Here is a 27,525-nt window from a genome sequence, read left to right as displayed (position 1 = left end):
AATGCAATTAACTGATCTTTAATGAAAAAATCTACCCAGCAGACAAAAGCTGAATGAACTGCAATCTTTGCAGAAGGAGCATTCATGATGGGTTTGATAAATGAAAAGTTTGCATAGCTTTAAAGACTAGGGTTTAATCCCAAAAGTCAAGTTTACTTTGGGAACCCACCTTGCACAACCATGCTATTCCAAGTCAGCGCCTCACTCGTGCATTAAAGCCCTTAGCAATTTTAGAATCCAAATGATTTATGTCAATTGTTTTTGGTGGCAACAAATTACGACTTCACTCAGCAAGAAAACATTTCCTGTTGCTATCTCTGAAAGCCTGCCTGCAGCATTTACTATCAACTGCTAGCATCACACAGACTGGAAGGTGACCGCTGGAATGTGTGAGAGGAGATTAGAATGAATTTTTGACGTGTATTTTCATTAAATAAACTTTAGTCTATGCAGCAGCAAGTTTGTCATTTGTTATGTTTTTTTCCAAAGGCAGTTTTGTCTTATCTGATATTGAAACTCTTCCATATAGCTTTGAACACCGAAGCATAAAAAAGAGAAATCCATTGGAAATTTGTCCATGTCTTCCTCTGTGCTTGACATTTCTTCACTGATAAGGAACAGCTAAATATTGACTTTTTGGTTAAATTCAGATTAGCTGTCTGGTCTGTGAGCATTGATTGTAAACCATTATCTTTTTCATATTCAAGAGGCCTGGGCTCTGTGCTCCCTACCCCTCTCCCCCCCCAAAAAATAGGAAGGAAAGAATGGATTAGAAGAAAGAAAATTAATAAAGATGTCATTAGATGAAGATTTTTACTGGGGGAAAATAAAATTGCTGTTGACCTTTGATTTTTTTTTAAATGTATATTTCACACTTTTTCATTCCAATAAGTCGTTCATATCTGACTCATTTCAAGGAAAATGCCAACCCAATATTGCCATTATTCTTCTTTCCACAAGACACCAAACTGGAAAAGGTACAAACGATTATTTTATTATTGATTAATGAAATACAAAATACTGCATAAAATAAACACTCTGAAAGGTGTTGTTCTGTGATACTGCTAACTCACATTCAGTTCATGATACCAGTTTCCCACTCTAATCTAGGAGAATTCTTTGAGCATGTCAACATAAGAATAGATTAAAGAAAAATGTCTTATATAATTATTTGGAATTTCAAAAAGCTTTTGACAAAGTCCCTCCCAAGAGTCCATTAAGGAAACTAAATAGGCCTGGTGTGAGAGGTAAAGTATTGTCATGCATAAGAATCTGGCTAAAAGAGAAATTAAAGAGTAGAAATGAACGGTACATTTTCAGCTTGGCGAAAGATTGCTAGTTGGGTGCCCCAAGGTTCTGCACTATGGAGGTGGCATGCCCAGATTGCATGATGCTTCAGCTATCACCCACTGGTGGATGACCTTTGGGTGTCACAAATTACAGCAGCCCACAGGCTGCTTAAAGGGCTTGTTTACACAATTCTGGAGTACTACTTCACTTTAAATTCACATCATACCTTAATCAAATTAATTTTCAAGTAGACAAGCTATAAACTATGAGGATGTGAAACTCAGGCTACCCTTACATATTTGGGTGCAACTGGCATTGACTTGAGCAGAAGCTGCGTCCACCCTGAACATAACTGGCCCACATCTGTGTAAATAATATTGGCTAATTACAGTAGAGTATATGTATTGGCTCTTCTCAGTGAATCTGTACCACGGGATCATGAACAAAGGTTTAGGCCTGGATTCTCAGCTCCAGAGAAACGCAAAGAGCTCTTAAACCAAGCACAGACTCCTAGGGGAGAATTCCCTCTGTGTAGGAGGAATCTCTGGTGGGTAGAACTGGCTGAAGCAGCATCTCCTGCCAACATAGTACCGTCCACACCGGCACTTCTTTCGATATAACTTATGTCGCTCAGGATGATGGTTTTTTCACACCCCTGAGTGACATACATAATACCAATAAAAGTGCTAATGTTGACCTAGCCTAAGTAATCATATTACACTGACCTGTGGGCACCATTATAACAATAGCTCACAGGTCAGTGTAATGTGATTACTTAGGCTAGGTCTAAACTAGCACTTTTGTAAGAGATGTGTTAATATTAATGATATGTATTCACTTCAAAATTAACTTGGGTGATTTGCACCTGGGTTAGTCCAGATCATCCCAGAAAGTCATACCTGAGTTACTGTGTCCTCACTAGTGATGAATTCACCTGTGTGTGTGTGTGTTGCTAGGACTTCTGGTTCTCTATGCTGAAATATACTGAGCTACCGCAATGGTACTTTCCCAGTGAATTGTGGGACAACTTGTCTGTCCTTCTGAGCACATGGAGGGAATTGTTGGAAGGCATTGGAAGACTATCAGCATTTCAGTGATTTAGCCTGCATACTCACTGGAAAGTACACAGGTTACCAGCCCAGGGAAAGTGGCACCTGAACTCTAAGCTACACCCCCAGTTAGGCCAGCTAGCCCAGTTTGAAAGCACCACTAACCTTGAGGTGAAAGGTTATAAGTGTGAATGGGATGGGGGTTGGGACAACACCAGTTAAAAGCCTGAGTTAAGTGCAGTTAAGAGGTACCCGAACAGTCTAAACAATTAGATCCTGCATATGAAAATTAAGTGGTCTTAATTGTGTGCGTGGGTGGTACAAAAGGTTAATGAATTAGTTTTTCCTCTCAGAAGAGCTGAGCTCTAATCTATGTTCAATCTCAAGTAAAAAAATGTTTGGTTTGAATTTAGGTTCTGACTAGATAACATCTGATACCACCAAACAATTTGGCATGATTGGCAGTTGGTGCTTAGCAAAGGCCTTGGACTGAAATGACAGGGATGTTTAATATGCATTTAAGGCAAATTACCTCTTCTGCTGAGGTCCAGTACAAGGCCTAAGTCCTACTGAAGTCCCACTTAAGCCCTCAGAATATATACATAGTCCTCCATCTGATGCTCTGCACATGCAGATCTGAATTTGTATATTGCCTGCCCACAGCACAGCTGCATTCATTAGAGCTGGTAAAGATTTTTGTTTAGCCAAAAAGAAATGGCTTTTCAAAGGAAACAAAAGACTCTGGATTGGGCCCTAATTGCACTATATTTTATAATTTAGAACATTCACTCAAAAAAATAAAAATAAATGAGAAACCTCTGGCTCTTCAAGGAACTTATCTGAATAAATTCCAGAAGACTAAACCAAATTCAGCTTTCACTAACACCTCAACTCAAACAAGTCACTGAAACCAATGATGTTTCAGAGGATGAAGTTGAAGGCAAAATTGGTCCCAGTTACTGTTTTACAATCAGTCTACATTGAACCCTATCATTGACTTCAATGGGAATTCCATTGATGGAGCTATGACAAAATTGGGTCTTATTTTGTACAGTTAAGATATGACGAGCTAATAAAGCATGCAAGAATCAATTCAATATGTTAAGTGTTCTCTCATGACTGCCTTAGATAATAACTTAAGTAGATTAGGAGTCATAAACACCATTCTTCTAGCCAGCCCCGAGAAGATACAGAATTGATCGTTTTTGTATGCCTACTTGGGAAAAAAATCTTGGCACTAAATGGTCAAGGCTCCGGTCAAACTATTGATGTATACTTTTCAGATTTGTCAGCAGTTATTGAAGGTAGTTCATATTACTCTCACACACATAGAATAAAAAAAGTGTTGGAGCAATATATTTTTTCATTTCTTTGTATGTGTGCCTGACAGAGGTGATGGACAAACTCTGCATTTGGGGAGTACAAGGAATGGGTTGGAGAGCAGTTTAACAGAAGTTTGCAAAGACATCTGGGACCAAGTTCATAAAAGGTCTTGAATACTTTGGACATTATTCTCATTTACACTAATGCAACTTTACACCACTCTGGCAGTGTAAAGAATTGTAAATGAGAAATTGGCCCATTGAATGTAATCATGTTATCTGTTACACCAGTGTAACTAAATTGCCTTTGGTGGAGTTGCTCTAATGCAAGTAGACTTTGGCCCTCGAATGGAGATTATGTCCTATAGTTTGAAAAGAATAAGAAGTCAAGCAGGATTGCTGAGGATGCTGGTTGATGTGTTCCTGTTTCCTTGCATGAATGAGGAGTTGAACAGTAGTGTTTTGCACTAATACTAATCCTGCAGTCAATCTGAATTTGGAATTCCCACTGACTTGTAATCGTGGCAGAAACCGGGACTATTATTATTATCCCTCACTCTCACAGATCTTGGGAGACAGGCCAGTCCTTGCTTACAGACAGCCCCCCAACCTGAAGCAAATACTCACCAGCAACTACACACCACACAACAAAAACACCAACCCAGGAATCTATCCTTGCAACAAACCCCAACTCTGTCTGTATTGCCAACTCTGTCTACATATCTATTCAAGGGACACCATCATAAGACCTAATCACATCAGCCACACCATCAGGGGCTTGTTCACCTGCACGTCTACCAATGTGATCTGTGCCATCATGTGCCAACAATGCCCCTCTGCCATGTACATTGGCCAAACAAGACAGTCTCTATGCAAAAGAATAAATGGACACAAATCAGACATCAAGAATTATAACATTCAAAAACCAGTCGGAGAACACTTCAACCTCCCTGGACACTAAATTACAGATTTAAAAGTGGCAATTCTTCAACAAAAAAACTTCAAAAACAGACTCCAACAAGAAACTGCAGAACTGGAATTAATTTGCAAACTGGACACCATGAGATTAGGCCTGAATAAAGACTGGGAGTGGATGGGTCATTACGAAAATTAAAAATTATTTCCCCATGCTAATTTTTCCCCTACTGTTACTCACACCTTCTTGTCAACTGTTTGAAATGGGCCACCCTGATTACCACTACAAAAGTGATTTTTCCTCCTGCTGATAGCCCACTTTAATTGAATTGTCCCATTAGAATTGGTAAGGCAACCCACATCTTTTCATGTACTCTGTATATATATCTTCCTACTGTATTTTCCACTCCATGCATCTGATGAAGTGGCTTTTAGCCCATGAAAGCTTATGCCCAGATAAATTTGTTAGTCTCTAAGGCACCACAAGTACTCCTCATTGTTTTTGCTGATACAGACTAACACAGCTACCACTCTGAAACCTGTCAACTTACTAGAGTACTCACAAATTTGTCAATGCTCACAGGGGTGAAAACGGCCCCTGTGAGAGACAGAACAAAATTAGTACAACAGAAAACACCATAGAATGTAGAAATAACTTCCTAGGGCTAGTAAATCGTTTTCTACAAATTCAAATTATTTAATGAATATAGTAACAAACATTGGGATGACATCCAAACTGCGAGAGTCATCCAAAAACAAATAACGGAAAAGTGAGCCGAGTGACAGAAAGAGAACTAACCGAATAAACAGAACAAAGTACCATCAATTCCCTTTTAGGGCAAAAATCCAACCTTTAATGTTTTCATTGCTAAATATTTTGACATTGCTTTCAAGCAAATTACCTGTTCTGCTTCTGAAATGTTTTTCACATTTTGGGTGACCAGAGTTTCAGGCCACCAGATCAGAAATTCTTTCATCATGAACTTCAGTTCTCATGATTAAGCAGCAAAGAGCTTTCCCTGCTGCATCTCTAAGATTTCCTTTCCTGATCTGAAGACACTACTGTTGGGAAGGGTGGGAAAGCAATCGCCATCCTGTATCCTGTAAGAACTATGTGCTGTGACTATGAGTCAGGAAACTCTTCTCTGGGGACAAAACTCAAACTTACCTTCAAATCTCAAACTAAATGTATGAGGTAAAGGGGAAAGACGGGAACAGTCCAATCAACCTCCCCAGACCATCATTTTATTTTTTACTTCCTATAAAATAAATTCATCATCTTTGTCTTACCACATCATATGCTTTATAATAAAAGGTGGGGTTATAATGACCATTACCATATTTTAACCATCCTGTAGAATAAACAGCCTGCTGCTTTCAACAGCATTTAAATGTCTCCTGAAAAGGCACATGTTGAATCTTATGTTCTGCTCAAAGGGAAAAAAGGATACTGGTAGGAGTGCTCAATATGCCATATGCAGCAAGTGCACAATTGCCATAAAGGAATTTTCATTTTATAACTGTTACTTGATATGGCTTTAGAGGTTAGAGTCAATAGATTCTATGGAAAGACTGCAGTTGTTTATATTCAGAAAATAAAGATATTGGCCCAGATTCTGAGCTGGAGCTGAATTGTACTCCGTACAGATTAGGAGGGTTGTGACAAATGCAACTCTCTGCCACTTTTGTCATCCTGGAGTCTGGGACCAGCCAGAAACTGGTCTGATTCCACCCTGAAAGCAGCTCTACATTACATCCAAATACCCATGGACATAAAAGAATTTTTTGACAGACAGGAATAGCAGGAATGTGAGGTGCTGTAGCAGACATGACTGCAATCTCCCTTACAATTTGTAGCTCTGCACCGCTGCCGATATATATATATTTTTTAATATTAAATTAAGCCACATTTTGCAACAATTTTGTCACAACATTGAAACTTTTAATTTAAAATGTGACCCGTCTGGTGAACAGCTTGTTTATACGGTACCAAGTTCATTTTTGAAGTTTGGAGAAAAGCGTCTGTGTACGTACACACCCCGTTTATACCTTCTTGTCACTCCAACTCAAGAATATTTTTGTTCAAACTTTCCAGTAGCCTCCTCCGAATTTGTGCCCAAATATTTTTTAGTAGTTCCATCCACTTGCATGTTCAAAAATCTGTATTTTCTTTCACAAACCTGTATTTACTGTTACCTGTTTTGTGCACATAATTGCCTGTTCATGTGTTTACATCGAATGCAACATTAACCAGTGCAGTTTAAGAGGCCCTTTGAAAATGACTACCCTTCATCATATAAAATGCACAAGCTATTGTGACATTCATTTCTGGCTAGTCTTAAACAAAAACAAGGACATTACTGAGCTCAAAATCCCCACTCTTCTGGAATGAAACCATAAATAAAAATCTAACCTTTATCATTTGAACTGGCAGATACCTATCATTTTGGAACACTAAGAATAGCTTTTGCAAAAATAAGTCTCTGGAAAAACCATTGTGTAATGCATGTATTCTCAAATGCTTTTGCTGAGTTCCCTTTTCTTCCTGGCATTTGTATTTAGTAACAATTTCATAGCACTCAATGATAAAGCCAAATGGTACTTGGCCTAGTTCAAAACTTTCAAGATGGAAAAATTGCCTTTCCTTTTTGACTTGTAATTAATAACCTAAGCAGTTGTTTTGTAATTTGGGGCATAAAAGTAAATCCATTGTAATGGTGCCCTTTCATTATTAATTAGGAATGTAAATGTTTTTATAACACCCCTGCTTTTTACAGCAAGTTCTGATGAATCAACCGTGGCACTTGTGAAAGAAATTAAATGGATAGCTGGTTCTTGGAAAACTTTCTAGGCCAAACTTATTCTTAGAGAAAGCCCACTGAAGTCAGTGGGATTACACCAGAGTTGTATTTGGTCCTCTAGGTTTAGTTTCTTGGTATCACGTATTTCCTTTAGAAGCTTGCCCTTTAAAATCCAAGAACGTATTATGTCCTGGCAAATTTTTCCTGGAGATTAGGTAAGTGTTTGGCAACTGAACTTTAATAATGTTAAGTAAAGAACCACTTTTTTCCAGTTGCCCCTGTGCCATACCATGGTTAAGATATCAAAACAATCCTCTTTATAAATACCCTGTTTCACAGACTTATATTTAATCACCGTTTGAGTTGACTTTCTCCATGGTTAGTCCCTTCCCGTACTAATATTTATTTAAAGTTTGAGCCAAATCCCTTTATTCATTTTGGGGTTACATGAGTGAAAAAATATACACTTTTCCCTTTGTACAAAAACAAATATATATTTTTAAGAAAGCTTCAGCAAAAGGAGCTGAAGCTTGAAACTTGTCTGCAACATAGTCGTTTTTGAAGCATGCACTTTACTTAGCTTGAAAACAATTGGTTTTGATTTTACAAAGATATTAGTGTGTCTAAATGAACATACTGGGTGGCATTGAGAGGTGTGCACAGCCATAGTTAGGAAAAAGGGGGTGAGGGGCTTGCTGTTATCCAGTTGTCCTTTGCATTTATAACCCTCACCTCTTGTTTACCAGAGAATGGGAATTGCACAGTAAAAAGAAAGGGTATCCATAAAAAGGAAGGATGTGAGCTAACTGGGAAGAGAGTGGAAAGGTAACTGCCTGGGGTGGATGGGGTCAGGGGTAAGAGAAGGGAGGTGCCAGCAGCAGAAGGGAGAAGGAAGGAAAGGGAAGGAATGCTAACTTAGGATAAAAGGAGGGAAAGTTGCTTGGAAAAGGGAATGAACCAGTGAGAGGGAGAGTGGAGAAGTGGATGGAAGGCAAGTGTAGGTCTCCTGCATGCAGCATACATTGAATGCAGGTGGTAGTAACAGCCCCTGCTGGCTGCACCCAATCCTTCCCTCAAGTAAGAATGAGAAGACCCTGGAAGTGATTGTCCCCAAGTCACCACTGTCCAATTTCTTCCCATGCTGAGCCTCATCTCATTCAGGTGCTGCCTGAAGATAATCATCAGTGTGCTGGCCTGTAAGGATGGGGCTGCTTTCAGTTCTGAAGTAAACTTGAGCTGGCCATGATCCTCAGGCTGGCTTGCTTCATGCTTTACACTTACAGCCCATCAGTACATTTTTTAGGCAATTTGCTGGATCCACTGCTCCAATTGTTTTTCTCCTACATCCTCTGGCTCATAGCCCATATCCATCTCTACTAGGGTTGCCACCTCAGAGGTACAAAAAAACCCAGGACATCTGCCCTCTTGAGGTACAAAAAATTCTGCCTGCCCCTTATATCCCACCACATACACCTCTGAGTACCAACTGCCCCCACAACTAGGGCACTGTCTTCCCATTCCACCTTGGGCAAGGGCACCTGTATCCACAGGCTCCATCTCCTGGGACTGCCCCAGTCACCAATCTTGTCAAACAGGATTCAGCGCCAGCTGGATCCACCCTGCTCCCACCTGGCAATGACCCCCAGAGTCAGTACAGGGTGCAGTGGTGATTGGGCACTGCTGGCCCCAAGCTCTCTGTCCTGCTCTTTGCTCCTGAGCCACCCTGTCCCTAAGGCTCCTGGATACTCCAGAGCCAGAGTTCCCTCTGTGGAAGCATCACTGCTCCACTACTGCTACTAGGGGCTGGGGGAGCCAACAGGAGTATGACTGACCAAAAAAAATTTTAATGTGCCAGGAAGATTTACAGATTTCCTGGGACAGCTGCCTTAAAAAGCGATGACCCTGGACAACCCAGGACAGGAGGAAACCCTAATCCCTAACCACCACCTCATTTAATGTCTTTCATATTATTCTGCAAATTTTTTCCTGTGCTTCTGATTCAATCTCCTATCCCATTCTACAAATACTTAACTCCTGCTTCATTCCCAAGGAACACATTGTCAATAGTGAAATGTAGATGGCACTAATGCCAACATCAAGTGCTAAACAGGTATCTTACAGGGACTGCGCCATTTTACAGCCATCCTGTGGGATTTTAATGAAAAAGCCCAGGAAAAGCACTAGGCCATTCATTATAAAATGCCCAGGGGGAGCTTCTCAAGAAATCTGATGAGGTTCAACAAGGACAAGTGCAGAGTCCTGCACTTAGGACGGAAGAATCCCATGCATCGCTACAGGCTGGGCACCCACTGGCTAAGCAGCAGTTCTGCAGAAAAGGACCTGGGGACTACAGTGGATGAGAAGCTGGATATGAGTCAGCAGTGTGCCCTTGTTGCCAAGAAGGCCAATGGCAGATTGGGCTGTATTAATAGGAGCATTGCCAGCAGATCAAGGGAAGTGATTATTCCCCTCTATTCGGCACTGGTGAGGCCACACTTGGATTATTGTGTCCAGTGTTAGTCCCCCTACTACAGAAGGGATGTGCACAAATTGGAGAGAATCCAGCGGAGGGCAATTAAAATTATTAGGGGGCTGGGGCACTTGACTTACAAGGAGAGGCTGAGGGAACTGGGGTTATTTAGTCTGCAGAAGAGAAGAGTGAGGGGGGATTTGAAAGCAGCCTTCAACTACTTGAAGGGAGGTTCCAAAGAGGATGGAGTTAGGCTGTTCTCTGTGGTGGAAGATGACAGAACAAGAAGCAATGGTCTCAAGTTGCAATGGGGGAGGTCTAGGTTGGATATTAGGAAACACTATTTCACTAGGAGGTGGTGAAGCACTGGAATGGGTTACCTAGGGAGGTGGTGGAATCTCCATCCTTAGAGGTTTTTAAGGCCCAGCTTGACAAAGCCCTGGCTGGGATGATTTAGTTGGTGTTGGTCCTGCTTTGAGCAGGGGATTGGACTAGATGACCTCCTGAGATCTCTTCCAACCCTAATCTTCTATTATTCTATGATACATAATAGAATTACTATTAACACAGACAGCCTCTCTTAGAACCTGATTCATCCCTACGCTAGTGCAGGGCCCAGCACAGAGACCAAGGGGAGACAGCTTTTACATCCTCTGACTGGGGCATACAGAGCAGATTAGGGTGTCCCTTAGAGCTACCCTAGTTTGCATTGCAGCTATCATGGCCCCTACGGGCTCTGTAACAGCTGGCAAATAGCCAGAGCATAGGAACTTCTCAGTCATATTCCTCCCTTCCCCCATGGACTCGCTGCACTGGGGGTTCTTGCTGGTGAGAGGGAGTCATAGCACTGGGAAAGCTGGCTCTACATTTGCCAATGAGGCTACCTAAACCCGGAGCATTCCCTGATAGGCATGTGGATGGCGTGTGCCCCCTCTGAACTACCCATAGGGAGCTAATAGAACATGCCATGAAAACACAATGAGATTGCCAAATCAGGCATCCACTGATACCCCATCTAATTTGGGGTAGCTCAATGGGTTGGAACCTAACTTGACCCAGATGGAGCCCGGTTTTCTGAGTTGTTGAGTACCTGTAGCTCCCACTAACTGCGGGTGCTCAAGGCCTCTGAAAATCAGGCCCTTTGTAACTAAAATTGGGCACCCAAAATTAGAGGCCACTTCTGAAAATTTGAGCCAGTATGCAAAGGCAGTATGTTTTATGTGCTAGTAGTATTAGTTTAACAAAAGTATCAGGAGTATGTGTTTCATTAGCTAGATAGCTCATCAAGAATTGCCTTGTATTTTTATTATTTCATTATGGTCACTCTATTTATATAAACAGGAACTGGCAATAGATTAGTTCCTGGAGCGTGCTTTATATAGGATTACTTTTAATGCTGGAATTCATGTCAAACTCAACTTTTATAATACTGATAATACAGTACATACTGTGCTGTTTTTCTAACAGTTAAGCAAAACACTAAAAGCCTAATAAGCAAGATTGGATTTACATAGGCTTAATTTTTATGTGATTACTCTCTCCAGTGACAAGGGCAATTATTCAGTATTCACCAACAAGCAATCCCCATAATTTGCACAGGATATCAGGGCATTAGGGTGGTCTGACTGACCGCATGGAGAGGGGAAGCTTTCTGTCATCCATAAATTACTAAGCAGCTCCTAAATCGGACTATACATCGTACATATTGCATCTAAAATCCCCCTGCCACTAATATTACTTCATCTGCACTCCCCTCCCGCCCAAATCCCTTCTCTGACTTCCTTTTTTATTTTGCATCAAGTTTAAGGTCTTCATTCTGACTTTCTGGGTTCTGCACAGTACTGCCAATCTGCCGTTATTCCATCTGGCATCCCTCCTCATGAACTATACACTCTGCTAATGGCTTCCGCCTCCCTGAATCCTTCCTCTTATTTGCCATCCCTTGTCTTCATGTCTTTTTTTCATGCTCCCTATGCCTGACACAGCCTCCTTCACATTACAGATTAGTAAATCAGGAGGCCAGCATTTAGTTATGGACTAGTTGAATGATATAATAAATTTTAAATTGTGACTTGATTTTGTTTGTATGAAACCATTTCAGTCACTGGGAAGTACAGAGAGCTTTTTGACTACGACATATTTGAAATCTCAGCTGCAAGTCTCTTTTTCAATAAATTGCTTTTAGGGAAGCAAATAGAGAATATGAGAAAAAATAAAATCTGTACAATACCTTGGTTGTTCAAAGACATTCCATACATCTTTGAAAAAATAGACCTACACTGCTTATGTAGAACATGTGATCCCAATGTTTTTAAGTAGCTAGGAAGTAATTTAGTCCAAAATTTATGTATCTTATTTATTTGCTTTTCTGTAGCACACACATCATATCATCAGAGTGCTCCATGTACCCACACAGCGCACCTGAGAGGTGGGAATGACTATTATTCCCATTTTACTGATGAGGAACTGAGGCACTGAGAAACTAACATGTAGAATTTCCAAGCAGCAGTCTGGGCATGAAGCAGAGATTTAAGGGCTCAGTTCAGGGTATGCTGGAAATCTGGGAAATTTTCAAAACTGAAGATGCTGCTGCTGAATTTTTGAAAATTCGTCCCTTGCTCTGCTTAGTTTTGTACTCAGCCACAGGGAGGATTAGAAGCTAAATATCAAAAAAGTCTATAGTACCCACCCATTACTGTGACCACTTGTTCCTAAATATCAGAGCACCCTGGTCGTGATCTGAGCCTCAAGTACTCAGCAGGAAGCCGTTCAACCTGACAGTCCTGGAGTCTGGTGAAAGTGGCTGCTGTCGTTGCTCCCCCCGCCCCTGCTGTCAAATCCTTCTTGTTTCTCTTCTTCCATAGAACCTCCTCATCTGCATCGTTAATGACATCAGGAATGTCAGCTCTCTCCAGCAAAGGTATTCAACAATATCGTGGAGCATGAAACTTACCTGAAATATCCTGTTAACTTTTTCAAGGACAGGAGCTAGCAAACAGAGCTCTAAACAGGGGAGTTTGAGTGGGAGTTCTGTTTGAGGAGAAGGTAATTGTACTTGGTTTTGTATTTTTAGTATTTGTGTGTGTGTAGGGGCTTTGTGCTGGGAGAGCAGTTGAGCCCTGATTAGGGGGTGGGGCTTTGTGCTGGGAGAGCAGCTGAGCCCTGCTTAGGGGGTGGGGCTTCTGACTAGGGGTCCTATAAAGGTAGCCAGCCAGTCAGGCAGCAGCACAGACAGCTGCAGTGGCACAGGAGCTAGCAAACAGAGCTCTAAACAGGGGAGTTTGAGTGGGAGTTTGTATTGTGGTTTGCTTTTGCGGGGTAGTCTTTTTGGTGTGCCTTGTGTTTCCCAGATTAACAGGATTTAGGTGGGAAGGCGATGACAGATACAGAGGCAGCTGTGGGAGTGACTCCTGTAGTGGAAGACACATTGAGGATGACTGGATGTGGAAGCTGTGGTATGTACATGATCCTGGAGGGGGGAACCAGTAAGAGTTTTTTCTGCATGATATGCCATCTGATAGAGCTGATGGGGGGGGGAAAGATCCGAGGTTTGGAGAGGCAGGTGGAAAGTCTTGTTGAGTTTAGGAAGGGGTTTGAGCAGATGATGGAGCAAAGATATGAGGTATCTGAAGGGAAAAGCTCAGACTCACGGATGGAAGCAGGGCTGGGGAATTTTGAGGGGAGACTGGGTGAGGAAAGTGGTCAGTGGAAATGTGTGACTAAAAGAACCAGGCAGAGGAAAAGATGGGCTAGTGAAGGAGAAATAGAGCTTAGGAATAGGTTTGCAGAGTTGGAAAATGAAGAAGGGGCTCAGCAGGTACTTGTTGAAGGTGGAAGGGTAAGGAAGAAGAGAGGAGAGGCTAGTCCTATAGGAAAAGCGGAAGAGTCAAGGGAGACTACACCAAATATGAGCCCCAGGAGGATACAGGATGGGTTGAAGAGGATTATAAGGGAAAATAGGAATGGAAAGAACTTGCAGCCAGAGGGAACAGGGGAGAGACTGGAGAACAGCACCGTCACCAGGAAAAGGCAGGTCTATGTGATCGGGGACTCTTTATTGAGAAGAATACAGGCCTGTAACTAGAGCTGATCCAGAGAATAGAAGGGTGTGCTGTCTTCCGGGTGCTAAGATACGGGATGTAGACCTGAGGTTGAAAAGGATCCTAAAGGGAGCAGGAAAGAATCCCCTAATTATCCTTCATGTGGGAACAAATGATACAGCTAGATTCTCGCTGTATTAAGGGAGACTATGCTAGGCTGGGGAAGACACTTAAGGAAACTGAGGCTCAGGTGATCTTTAGCAGGATCCTTCCTGTTCCTAGAGAAGGGCAACAAAGGTGTGACAAGATTATGACTGTCAACAGATGGCTTAGGCAGTGGTGCTATAAGGAGGGCTTTGGAATGTATGGCCACTGGGAGGCATTCACGGACAGAGGACAGTTCTCTCGGGATGGACTTCATCTGAGTAGGGAAGGAAATAGACTTCTAGGATCGAGGCTGGCACAACTGATAAAGAGAGCTTTAAACTAGGAATTAAGGGGAGATGGATGGGAGATGTCCAGGAAATCTCCACGCCAGATTTTAGCATTGAGAGGGAAGAAGACGAAGCAAGAAAGGATACAGCCGTGGGTAGGAGAATGTATATAAGGAGCGAGGGCGGTGTGGATACTAGTCTAATAGGTTATACTGGCTGTAGAATGACTGTGCCTAATAGGGTACAAAATGTGAGCGAGGCCAAACAGCAAAAATTAAGATGTTTGTACACCAATGCGAGGAGCCTAGGTAACAAAATGGAGGAACTAGAGCTATTGGTGCAAGAAGTGAAACCAGATATTATAGGGATAACAGAAACATGGTGGAATAGTAGTCATGACTGGACTACAGGTATTGAAGGGTATGTGCTCTTTAGGAAAGACAGAAACAAAGGTAAAGGTGGTGGAGTAGCACTGTATATCAATGATGAGGTAGAATGTAAAGAAATAAGAAGCGATGCAATGGATAAGACAGAGTCCGTCTGGGCAAAAATTACATTGGGGAAGAAAACTAGTAAAGCCTCTCCTACGATAGTGCTTGGGGTGTGCTATAGACCTCCGGGATCTAATTTGGATATGGATAGAGCCCTTTTTAATGTCTTTAATAAAGTAAATACTAATGGAAACTGCGTGATCATGGGAGACTTTAACTTCCCAGATATAGACTGGAGGACCAGTGCTAGTAATAATAGGGCTCAGATTTTCCTAGATGCGATAGCTGATGGATTCCTTCATCAAGTAGTTGCTGACCGACTAGAGGGGATTCCATTTTAGATTTAATTTTGGTGAGTAGCAGGACCTCATAGAACAAATGGTTGTAGGGGACTATCTTGGCTCAAGTGATCATGAGCTAATTCAGTTCAAACTAAATGGAAGGATTAACAAAAATAAATCTGCAACTAGGGTTTTTGATTTCAAAAGGGCTGACTTTCAAAAATTAAGGAAATTAGTTAGGGAAGTGGATTGGACTGAAGAACTTATGGATCTAAAGGTAGAGGAGGCCTGGGATTACTTTAAATCAAAGCTGCAGAAGCTATCAGAAGCCTGTATCCCAAGAAAGGGGGGAAAATTCATAGGAAGGAGTTGTAGACCAAGCTGGATGAGCAAGCATCTTAGAGAGGTGATTAAGAAGAAGCAGAAAGCATACAGGGAGTGGAAGATGGGAGGGATCAGCAAGGAAAGCTACCTAATTGAGGTCAGAACATGTAGGGATAAAGTGAGACAGGCTAAAAGTCGAGTAAAGTTGGACCTTGCAAAGGGAATTAAAACCAATAGTTAAAGGTTCTATAGCCATATAAATAAGAAGAAAACTAAGAAAGAAGAAGTGGGGCCGCTTAACACTGAGGATGGAGTGGAGGTTAAAGATAATCTAGGCATGGCCCAATATCTAAACAGACAGTTTGCCTCAAGTCTTTAATAAGGCTAAAGAGGATCTTGGGGATAATGGTAGCATGACAAATGGGAATGAGGATATGGAGGTAGATATTACCATATCTGAGGTAGAAGCGAAACTGAAACAGCTTAATGGGACTAAATCGGGGGGGGCCCAGATAATCTTCATCCAAGAATATTAAAGGAATTGGCACTGGAAATTGCAAGCCCATTAGCAAGAATTTTTAATGAATCTGTAAACTCAGGAGTTGTACCGAATGATTGGAGAATTGCTAATATAGTTCCTATTTTTAAGAAAGGAAAAAAAAGTGATCCGGGTAACTACAGGCCAGTTAGTTTGACATCTGTAGTATGCAAGGTCCTGGAAAAAATTTTGAAGGAGAAATTAGTTAAGGACATTGAAGTCAATGGTAAATGGGACAAAATACAACATGGTTTTACAAAAGGTAGATCATGCCAAACCAACCTAATCTCCTCTTTTTTGAAAAGGTAACAGATATTTTAGATAAAGGAAATGCAGTTGATCTAATTTACCTAGATTTCAGTAAGGCATTTGATACCATGCCACATGGGGAATTATTAGTTAAATTGGAGAAGATGGGGATCAATATGAACATCAAAAGGTGGATAAGGAATTGGTTAAAGGGGAGACTGCAACGGGTCCTACTGAAAGGCGAACTGTCAGGTTGGAGGGAGGTTACCAGTGGAGTTCCTCAGGGATCGGTTTTGGGACCAATCTTGTTTGTTCTTTTTATTACTGATCTTGGCACAAAAAGTAGGAGTGTGCTAATAAAGTTTGCAGACGATACAAAGCTGGGAGGTATTGCCAATTCGGAGAAGGATTGGGATATTATTCAGGAGGATCTGGATGACCTTGTAAACTGGAGTAATAGGATGAAATTTAATAGTGAGAAGTGTAAGGTTATGCATTTAGGGATTAATAACAAGAATTTTAGTTATAAGCTGGGGACGCATCATTAGAAGTAACAGAAGAGGAGAAGGACCTTGGAGTATTGGTTGATCATAGGATGACTATGAGCTGCCAATGTGATATGGCTGTGAAAAAAGCTAATGTGGTTTTGGGATGCATCAGGAGAGGCATTTCCAGTAGGGATAAGGAGGTTTTAGTACCATTATACAAGGCACTGGTGAGACTCACCTGGAATACTGTGTGCAGTTCTGTCTCCCATGTTCAAAAAGTATGAATTCAAGCTGGAGCAGGTACAGAGAAGGGCTACTAGGATGATCCAAGGAATGGAAAACTTGTCTTATGAAAGGAGACTCAAGGAGCTTGGCTTGTTTAGCCTAACTAAAAGAAGGTTGAGGGGAGATATGATTGCTCTCTATAAATATATCAGAGGGATAAATACAGGAGAGGGAGAGGAATTATTTCAGCTCAGCACCAATGTGGACACAAGAACAAATGGGTATAAACTGGCCACCAGGAAGTTTAGACTTGAAATCAGATGAAGGTTTCTCACCATCAGAGGAGTGACGTTTTGGAATAGCCTTCCAAGGGAAGCAGTGGGGGCAAAAGATTTATCTGGTTTTAAGATTCTACTTGATAAGTTTATGGAGGAGATGGTATGATGGGATTTTGGTAAGTAATTGATCTTTAAATATTCAGGGTAAATAGGCCAAATCCCCTGAGATGGGATATTAGATGGATGGGATCTGAGTTACCCAGGAAAGAATTTTCTGTAGTATCTGGCTGGTGAATCTTGCCCATATGCTCAGGGTTTAGCTGATCGCCATATTTGGGGTCGGGAAGCAATTTTCCTCCAGGGCAGATTGGAGAGGCCCTGGAGGTTTTTCGCCTTCCTCTGTAGCATGGGGCATGGTTGACTTGAGGGAGGCTTCTCTGCTCCTTGAAGTCTTTGAACCACGATTTAAGGACTTCAATAGCTCAGACATGGGTGAGGTTTTTCAAAGGAGTGGGTGGGTGAGGTTCTGTGGCCTGCGCTGTGCAGGAGTTCGGACTAGATGATCAGAATGGTCCCTTCTGACCTTAGTATCTATGACATACTGGAATGTACTGTTAATCTGGTGCAGACATTCTGAAGGTGCCAAATCTCTGCAGTATTGACCATTCTTGACCTGAGAGTACTATTATACTTGGGCTGGGATTATACTTCAGTTTTCTCAGTTTGGGTGAGAAGCCACATTTTGAGAGACTGTCAGGACCCATAACAGGGCAGTTTAACCTGGTGGTCAGAAGCAAAGTCAGAGCCAGAAGCCACATCAAGGGTCAGGGTCAAAGCCAGAGCCATGTCAAGGACAAAGCCAGAGTCAGAAGTCATGCCAAGGGTCAAGGATGGAGTCAGCAGTCAGGAGTCATGGCGAGGAACCAGGAACAACAAACAAGGAGCAGGAGGTGGTACCAGGAGCAAGGACAAGGCATGATAACAGGATCCAGATGAAGTAGCAAGATCCAGGAAAAAGGAGAAGGAACTAAAAAAAATGGCAGAGTCTCAGGGATTTAGGCAGCAATATGCTGAGCAACTAGCTAAGTGGTTCTTAACCTATTTACCATTGTGGGCTGCATCCAATACTGCCTGTATAGCCCTGAGGATGTCACATGGGCCACAAGTTGAGAACCACTGAACTAGCTGCTCAGAGAAGGACAGGAACAGGAAACTTTATACCCAACCAGAAGCCCTTTGCTAGTCACCTTACCCTACTGAGATAGCAGGTGCAATCTCTAATGGTGGGGCATTAGTGGCAGTTCCTCCACTTGACTATGCAGCATGGTGATACACAAGGTAAGGATCTTTCTTGGCAGTCCTGTGGGCTCACATTTGAGATCTGCCATGCCTGACAAAGTGTAACTTCTGTCCTCTGGGGGGAGATACAAAAGGTAGATCATGACAGACCAACCTGATCTCCTTCATTGAGCAGGTGAGAGGTGCATCTGGGGAGGAAGTACTATGTTGGGAGGATGAGGTAATTTGGAAGCTCCCTCATCATAGTCTTCAGTGTTCAGACTCAGTCCCAGGCTCTCACGAGCAGCTGTGATGGTCCCTCAAGAGAGAGTGTAATTGAGTTTCAGCCTTAAATCCAATTCCAGAGTGTTTTGGGGGCCCAGTAGGCAAGGCCCTACTGGCATCGCCATCCTAAGCAGATTGGGGGGAAAGGAAGTGTCCTGCAATTATTCGTGTCCCACCCCTTACCACAGGCAGGGAACACCAGGCAGCCTGTTCCTCTGGGTAATGCAGGAAGTTGTGAGACATGTCCCACTGAGATAACATAGGGTGAGGTAGCGTGCCATTTTATCATACCATTCATAACCCATTTCATTTGCCTTTTACTGAGGGACAGTTATTTATTTCATAGAAGTTCTGTATGATTTAGAATTCCTTTATTTTTTTTCCATGGGGAAGTTGGTATATGCAATTGCCCTTTTCTCAGTGGTGTTGAAGACATCCTCAGGGCAGTGGGAGGCAGCTGACTGACCAATTCCCATTGTGTCTCCTAAGATATTCCTAGTGCTGTGGTGACCAGACTGGCACTAAAAGGGCTTGGGTCCTGTTGGTCAACCTATCAAGATTCCACTTCATCAAGGGGTATGATGGCTCTGATGAGGCTGTATCTCTGGATGATATGCATTTATGTGAAGTCATGGAAGACCTTTCATGGTTCATTGCATGCTATAGAGTAAGTCCTCCAGAAGTGTGAAGATGCCACACTTCTGTACACTCTATGCCTTCTTTACTTTCCAGTGCCATACTCCCTGCTGGGCAGAAACAAAGCAGCCCAGGACAAGGCAGTTGCAGGCTACAGCTACACCAAGTAGCTGAAAGTTTTGTTACCTCATTGCTATTTATAATGAAGAATTCAGCTTGACTGCTCATCTGTAAGATACTACACATACATTCTATTTATAGAATAATGGTGTCTTCTCTACCTCTGAGCCAGACTCAGCCTGGCCCCCCTCCTTTTCATCAGTTACCTCAAAATATACCAGTACCATCATAGCATGGCTGGGAGTTGAGCTGTAACTATTGGCTGTTATAGCGCTTCACCGTGAATTGCTTATCCCTTGATGAACCTGCCTGTCCCCTTCAGCTTTCTTTTCCTGCCTTTCTTTCCCCGCCCCATCCCCTCCCTTCTGGCTCTGCCCTAATCCCCGAGCCTCTTAGTTATTGCTCACTTGCACAATGCCTGTCTGAGAATCTCTCTCTCTCTCTCTCCCCCTCTCCCTTTCTCCAGTGTGTCTGGAATTTTTTAATCAGTTTGCAGTGGGTACAGTGGTGTGAGGTGTGTCGAGCAGCCAAAGAGTAGCTGGTGAATGAATGGCTTCACCAGTGCCTCTGATATGGCAAAGTTGGGAGCATCCAGCTGGGTATGTGAAGGCCTCTAAACTCTTTTCATACTAACCGATTGGCAAGCTCTTTAACTACACCTGGGACCTGCACTGTTGAAGCACTCAGAATCTAGACTGTTCAGAGGAATTGGGCATGACTAAACCCCTGTTCTTAAAATCACCTGAGTTCCCAAAAATTAATTGCACTGTTGTTTGCATGCCCAACAGGACACTTGGATAGCATAGACTTCTGAAAAGATTGACATAAGTGACCTGCCTAAGGTCACGCAAAGTCTATGGCAGAGGTAGGATTAGACCCCAGATCTCTTGAGTCCCATTGTTAGTGCTTCTCTGATGTGGAAAACATTATTATGCTAAATAGTTCATAAATTAAACTATAAAGAGAGAGGTTTCTTGTGTCTTGCATATACTTGATAAATGGGTACCAAATTTCAGCATATTCCACACCCATTGGTATTCTTAATTCTGGTAAACTTTTCTACAGACAGGAATTCCCATGACTCACTAAACACTTATTAGCAAACATAATAATAGTTACTAACAATAAATGAAGTAAGAGAAGGCAATAGGACCCAGAATCAGAAACATCAGATCATTCTAAAAGTGCCAGTCCTGATGCTAATTTAATGTCTGATTTAAGAAGCTTCGAGCAATTTAATTATATTCTCCAGTTTTATTGCTACAGGAAACAGCTAGCAATGGACTGATGGCATCATGGATGAAGAGTGTTTCTTACCCATCCCCCGTACTCCCTTTTATGTTTTCTTCAGCGTTCCTGGACAAGTATGAGAGGTATTAAAAAAAATCACAAAATACATTATTAAAATTGTAAAAGACTGGTCCCAATTAGGGCTCATTGAAAAGCTTCCATCTGAGCTGGATTTTCTCTGATAATTGGGTTTTCCGCTAAATGAAGTTTTTCCATGAAAACTATCTGCTTCCTATGGAAAATTTTGACTTTTCATTTAAAAAAAGAAAAGTCAGCCAAAAACTGAAACTTTGGTTTGGAAATGCCACCAAGATACCTTTATAGAAGTTATAATTCAGGTGTCTTGTGCCCCCATTCTCCTTTATGGGTCTGGTTCCCCAGCAGATCACATCTCCCATGATACACGGTGGTGTGATGCATTATGGTGCATATAGTCCAACCAGGGAGCCCGGCCCATAGAGGCAGAGACATGATGCTATCAAACATTTATGAAGTACCTCCCCAGCATTTCCTAATCAACATTTATCATTTCTCAGATGAAAGATTGCAGTCAGCAATTTTGGGGTTTGGCCCAAAAACTTTTGGTTTTCAATTTTTCATCTAAAAGTCAAAATTTTTCCACAAGAAAAAAAAAATAATTTCTCAACAAGTTCTAGTCCCCACATTTAATTATCTGACCTGGTACAAGTACCTCCTCTGAACTGCATGATTTTTGTCTGTGATTTTCAGTTTCTAGTGCAACATTTCTTAGATAAATTATGTTTTTAATCACTCAACCATTCTATGAAAGAGCAGAACAGTGCATTAGCTTATCTTTTCAATAGTCAATAATGTGACTGGTTTACATTCCTTTTACTTCCTCTTTGTCACAGGTTGTCAGATCTGTCAATGGGGAAGAATGACCAGTAGTTCAAACTACAGCACATTGAAGAGTTTAGGGTAGTATATCATACTACCATTTTTATAGGCTACAGAATGCAGGGAAAACATGTACTAAGGATACCATGTGGTTTAGTAGTTATATGAAAGGGTCAGGAGCCAGAAAGACTCTGGTTCTTGTTCTGGTTGAGCCAAAGAGTGTAAAAAACCCAAATATGGTATCAGCCAAAGTAGAGAGGCTTGCTGAGGCAAGAAAACCAACTTGAAATTCAGAGGTCTGTTTGAGACAAAGAGGGAGCAGGGGTGTTAGAGGAGAGAGTTAGGGAGAGAGGGGGAAAAGGATCTTCTTGGCTTGGTTATATGGAGGACAGGAGATTAGGCAGGCAAAGGATTAGAAAAGGGAGACCTGAAAAGGTTTAGTTCAGTGATTCTCAAACTTCAGCTGCTGGAAAAACCATGTCAGCATCAAACAGGAGCCTGTTGTAAAAGTCACATTTTTAGTACAAAAATTGAGATGCTTTCACTTGTGTCCTACATCTTATCTGTAAAGAGCAGGCACACACTTCCAGTAACAGGAGCAACCTTTGGGAAGAGGCTGCCCCCAACCCTGCAGAAGGAGCATCTTAGTGGGAAGGAGTCCAGGCCCTGGAGTTCCTCCATCTCTCCCACTGCTCAGCCTTTAAGGTTGAGGGGGAAGTCTCTGAGCAGAAGGGTCTTGGGAACCTCCCTTTTGTTATTGGCACTAGTCTGTGGTGGAGGGGGAAACATGTCAAGTCATCCTGCCTTCTTCTCCTCCTGACTTAAGTTAGTCCCACCTACTGTCCTTAGACAGCCCTATGTCCTCTGACCAACACAGCCTTGTGTCCTATACCATGTTACAGTTGCAAGCTGAGCTCAGAGTTGAAAGTTTGATTTCAAAGAAGCAACTGAACTTTTAGGTATTTCTTCTAAGTGAACCTCTAAACATTATGAGATTCATCCATCACTGCATAAAATTGTCCTGAGCTAACAGACATGACTGAAACACCTGGTGTACAGAATTTTCTCTTAGCAAACTCCTACTTTATTTGTTTTGCCAAATCCTCAGGCAATGTGTGGATCAATGAATCAGACAATGTAGTAACTCAATTTTATAATGCATGTCAGTTTTATAATGCTTGACAGCTGGGGGGAGAGCGAAATCACTTTGACCAATCCTTTCCTAGAAAAAAACACCCAAGAATTTGGGGAAACTATACATATGCTATGTTACACTTGGAATTGGAACCATCCAAACTCCACTCGTACCCACCCTTCTTATGAGCAAGGAGCTTGGAAGGATTTGGGGACTGGATGAGGTAAGTCTTCATCTTCTAATGCCAGCAAACTGTAATGTGACCAGTGACACATCAAAGAGAATCAGCTCTGATTGCAGATCACATATATGGGCAAAGAGCAAATTGGGAAGCAAACACTAAAAACCCTCAGAAATCATTGGCACCAAATTCATTGACTTTGTGCTCAATTTCAATAACTCCATGTGATGGGATGCCCAGACAGCTCCACTCTAACACACCTGCAGTACATGTGCAGGCTGGAGGAGGAGTTAAAAGGGGGAGAGAGTAGCTCTCTTACACATAGTTAGTGAAGTTGATCAGATTTACTTATACTCTGAGGTGCTGCAAAGGGAACTCTGTGAGTGGCTCAGCCACCCTTGATTTTCCTAGGGAAAAAGACTCTGGACATATGCAAGGTTGAAGGTTTCTTCTCAGAATTATTTTGTTTGCTAGTTTTTGTTTTTTTTATGCCTTGTGCAGGGAGGCTGGTAGGAAGTGATCCAGGAAGACGGTTACATTGCACTCCATGGTACCTAGCAGAGAAGGTGGGGCTGAATTCCCCTACCCACCACCTGACAGGGCTGAAGGTAAAAAGCCTATTCCTGATTTGTCATGATCCTACCACTCTTCACTTCTAGCCACCTCTTTTAGCTCACTAACAAGTCTGGCTCTTTATACAACCAAACTTCTTTAACTTCTTACATCAACAAAAAAAATCACAGCTATTTACTGGAATTGTTAAATAGACATGTTAATATTGAACAAGCTCAAACAAGAAGTTCCTCTCAACTGCCTTATTACTCTAATGGAAAGCTGTCACTACTTTTTCAATTTGAGGCTGTTAGGCAGAAAAAGCTATTTCTGTCAGAGTCACTCTATATCCCAAAAGTGAATTGCTTAGTTCTGTATGATTGCTGCAAAGCCAAGAATGCTTTAACTAAAACAATTACCTGCACATCAGGAGTTTATCCAAAGAAAAATAAGACTTTGTCCCCAGACTTGAGTTCAGTGCCTAAAATTGTATTTTCCCCCGTACTGGAATCCATCATTTTTATCTGACAAAAGAACTGCAGATTCACTGGCTATCTTCTGAAGAATCTGGAATGTTTTGTGACATTTACAGTAGTCACCATTTACCAACAGTTGCTGTACTATAATAGGTGAGATAATGATAGGGCCTGATCCTGAGATGTGATCAACTTGTGTCTGAGCTGTGGTCTCTTGTTTCAAGTCCAATCTGCTCTTTTTAAAAACAATGGCAAAAATCCTATTTCCTTCAATGGCATTGAAACAATTTTTGTAGTGGGGGTTCTGAAAGCCATTGGACAAAACTGTAATGGAAACCACTTCATGCCTGTGGGCGCTGCCTCACCCCCAGCACTCCTAGTTTCAGCACCTCTGATTTCCTTCAATGGGAGTTTAAACCCTGAAGCTTATTAAACAAGGGAGGTAATTGAGTGTACTCCCTGATAGCATCTGCAGGAGAGCAAGGGGAGTCAACTGAGTAAGGCAGTACCTTATTTGCATATTAACTGCAAGTAGGTGGGGACATTGGGGTATAATTTAACAAAGTTTCTACCTGGGGCCCCTATTTTTGAGTACCCTGTTAAGAACCTGGCTGGACCACAACTAGGTATGGCACCATCCTGATTAAAACTGATGTTTGCCTAGGTGGGGTAAGAGGCCCTGGACAGAGCTAGAGGGCAAGGGGAGGGGGACTTCTTATTTGTTGTTTGTTACCAGGAATATTTCTCTGGGTGGCAGGGACTCTGACGAGTTTCTAAGACCCCAGATTCCCTTGTATCTGAAAGACCTGACCTAAGAGCTTGTGATGGTTTGCACTTGTGGGGAGCATTGTGTAGTGGTCAGGGCTTAGGCCTTTCAACATGAAGGGAGACATTTGGTAGGAGAGGCCGGGCCCTCCCACTTCACCAGGCTCTAGCCCAAGGCCCCCATGAGAACTATCAAAGGTCTGACGCCCAGGAGTACCTTAAGGCTGCCCTCCCTTGGCCACTTCCTACCACCCAACTATTGTCCAAAGTTTGCAGTCTGTGGCAAGGAGATGTTAAGGAGGTCAGCTTACCACTGGGCACCTCCTCATGGCCATGCTTGGCATGGCAGCTCTCTGTCTCTCTTGGGGCAGCCGCTGGCACTTCCTGTGACTGGACCTTCTGGCCAGGTCAGTTCAAAGTCTCTCCCCTGCCAGGGTAATCCATAAACAACACCAGGGGAATTAACACAAAGTGAGTTCAGATGAGAAAGGAGAAAATGCCTCAGGGTGTATCTGAAGCAGGTCCTCCCTACCCTCAGAGAGGGACCTTCAGCTAGTTGTTGTGGGGATAGATCCTGCCTTTCCTTGGGAGCTGTGTGTTTGGTCCACAACCAAGTAAGTTGTTCTGCTCCCTTTAACTCCTCCCCCAGTCTGTGCATCTTTTTCAGGCGGGGCAGGGCAGGGAGGAGAGGGCTGGCTGAGCCCAGAGCTGATCCTTAAACCCTTGTTGCCCAGTGTGGGGTTTGTATACCCCATCACAGAGCTGTAATTGCTTTATGTAGGCAGCGGCCACTAGAGGTTCCAGTTGTCTAGCCAGTGGCAAACAGAGCCCAACTGCAGTTCTGGTCACCTGAGTACCAGAAAAAGGCAGCAGGCAGCAGCAGTTGAGCCTAGCCACAGCACCCAGAAGGCAGAGCAAAGCAGAGAGACAGCAGAGAAGAGGAAAGTGGCAGTTGGATTCACCCACAGGCCATAGCTTCCAACAGGTGAGCAGCAGAGTTAGAGCAGAAGAAATCATAGCAATCCTGATTTTCTTGGATTCCTGAAAGCACAAACTGTGAGTGAGGAATTTGGGGACCCACAAACTGAGATTGGGAAGCAGAACAAATTGTATCAGCCATTCAGGGTTCACTTTGCTTGGGACTGTGACTTATGCAGCTTGAGGTAAATGATGATGGAAAGTGTAAAATTGTAAATATGTCCTAGTTCAACCTGTTCTTTCCCTTATCTCCCCCTACTACCAAAGTTCATTTGTTTAAACCTCTGTGCTTGAGTGGGTACAGGTTTGCCTAATAAAGGCACCCAGAATGGTTATAGGTTCCCAGATTACTAGGTAGGGGCTTGAGCCAAAACTGAAGAGAATCCAATAAAATAAGGACCAAGCCCTTGACACTGCCAGCATGTTGCCAGAAGGAAGACTGGGGTCTTAGGAAATCAAATTCAAGGACCATATCTTTCTACGTTCCATAAAGTCCCATACACCATATCTGTATTGAACAAATATTAAACACTAATAGCAATATGGAAATAGCTTAAAGTGTTGCATGATTTACTGGGGGTTACCTATAATAAAACAGGTCTCAATAGGTTACAATGCCTTTAAGGCACAGCCCATAATAAGGGACAGTGCTGAACAGCACCACCCCAGTGAGCTATTGTATCAGGAAGGTACAATGGCTCCCAGAGCTTCCTGGAATGCAGGGAGAGCCTATCCACTACACCCCTTTATGGTGTACCTCCTGCTCTGTACTGTATACCAGTCGCCCTCAACTGGCTGGTGTGTAGGGACTAAAGCCAGGGTCCTGCCTTCTGCCAACCTATCTCCTCCCTATCTGGAGTAACAGGAAGTACTAGGGAAGTAAGACTAAAACAATCCCTGTACACCCTGAGCACAGGGCTTGTAATTGCACCTGGCCCCTACATAGGCTATCCAAATAGGGTGGAAAGGTGCTGTACCGGTTCAAGGGCCAGAGAAAATCTAGCCCTGTGTTGATCTGTCTGGTGGTGGGTGTTTAGGTTTGCTTTGGATTTTTGTTTTATAAGGCAGTGGCAGATGGCTCACTGGTCTGACTTGATGTGGCAATTCCTATTCTCCTGTGTTGCCTTCATGGATCACTCCATAGCCACAGTATGGGGTAGTCTGAGAGCTCTCTGATGCATAATTGACATAGCTATTGAAGACCACAAACTGAGATACTGAAAACACTAGGTTATTTAAACTTCTAGGCTTCTTTCTATCTAGGTTTTCTTCTATATTCAATTTCCTTGTAAGCTATGAACCATTCAGACTATACTTTTCATATAGCTGAAAGCAGATTTGATTAATATGATTTCTTTGTGAAAATCTGAGAAGATTAAGGAGTGTTGATGTAGAGAACATATGCCCTTTCTCAACATGACATTCTCTAACATTATATAGAGGTCTGCAGATCCTTCCAGTCATTATATTGTTCCCACTAGCTGCATCTAAGAGGAAAAAAATCTATCTTCAGGGAATTTCATTTTTCATATTACCAATTCAATCTCATGCATAGGTCAACAAATCTGCAGCTGTGTATCGGTCACTTTGTAACCAGGGGAAAGACCACGTTTCAAGGAAGCATTTGCAGATTGTTGTTTTTTTTTTTCTTTGTCTTACAGGGTCTTTTTGTGTTGCTTCCTTAGGAAAAAAAAAAATTAAGATTGGACAGATGACTTCTATGCTCAGTGAAACAAAATGCCAAATAAATATGTTTACAGGCATTTCTGTTAACTG

The 27,525-nt window shown here is 42.3% G+C and overlaps 1 long non-coding RNA gene across 1 annotated transcript in view; it reads right to left on the bottom strand.

The window, feature by feature from the left end:
- LOC122458539 overlaps positions 1-25,361 on the bottom strand; it is a 52,276-nt gene extending 26,915 nt beyond the window's left edge. The window contains exon 1 of the long non-coding RNA XR_006278582.1: positions 25,083-25,361. This is a non-coding gene — a long non-coding RNA (uncharacterized LOC122458539). The remainder of the gene's footprint in view (positions 1-25,082) is intronic.
- Between the last annotated feature and the right edge of the window lie 2,164 nt (positions 25,362-27,525).

This window comes from Dermochelys coriacea, chromosome 2 (assembly GCF_009764565.3).
Source record: "Dermochelys coriacea isolate rDerCor1 chromosome 2, rDerCor1.pri.v4, whole genome shotgun sequence".
Lineage (NCBI taxonomy): Eukaryota > Metazoa > Chordata > Testudines > Dermochelyidae > Dermochelys > Dermochelys coriacea.
This window is presented reverse-complemented; position numbering and strand designations above follow the sequence as displayed.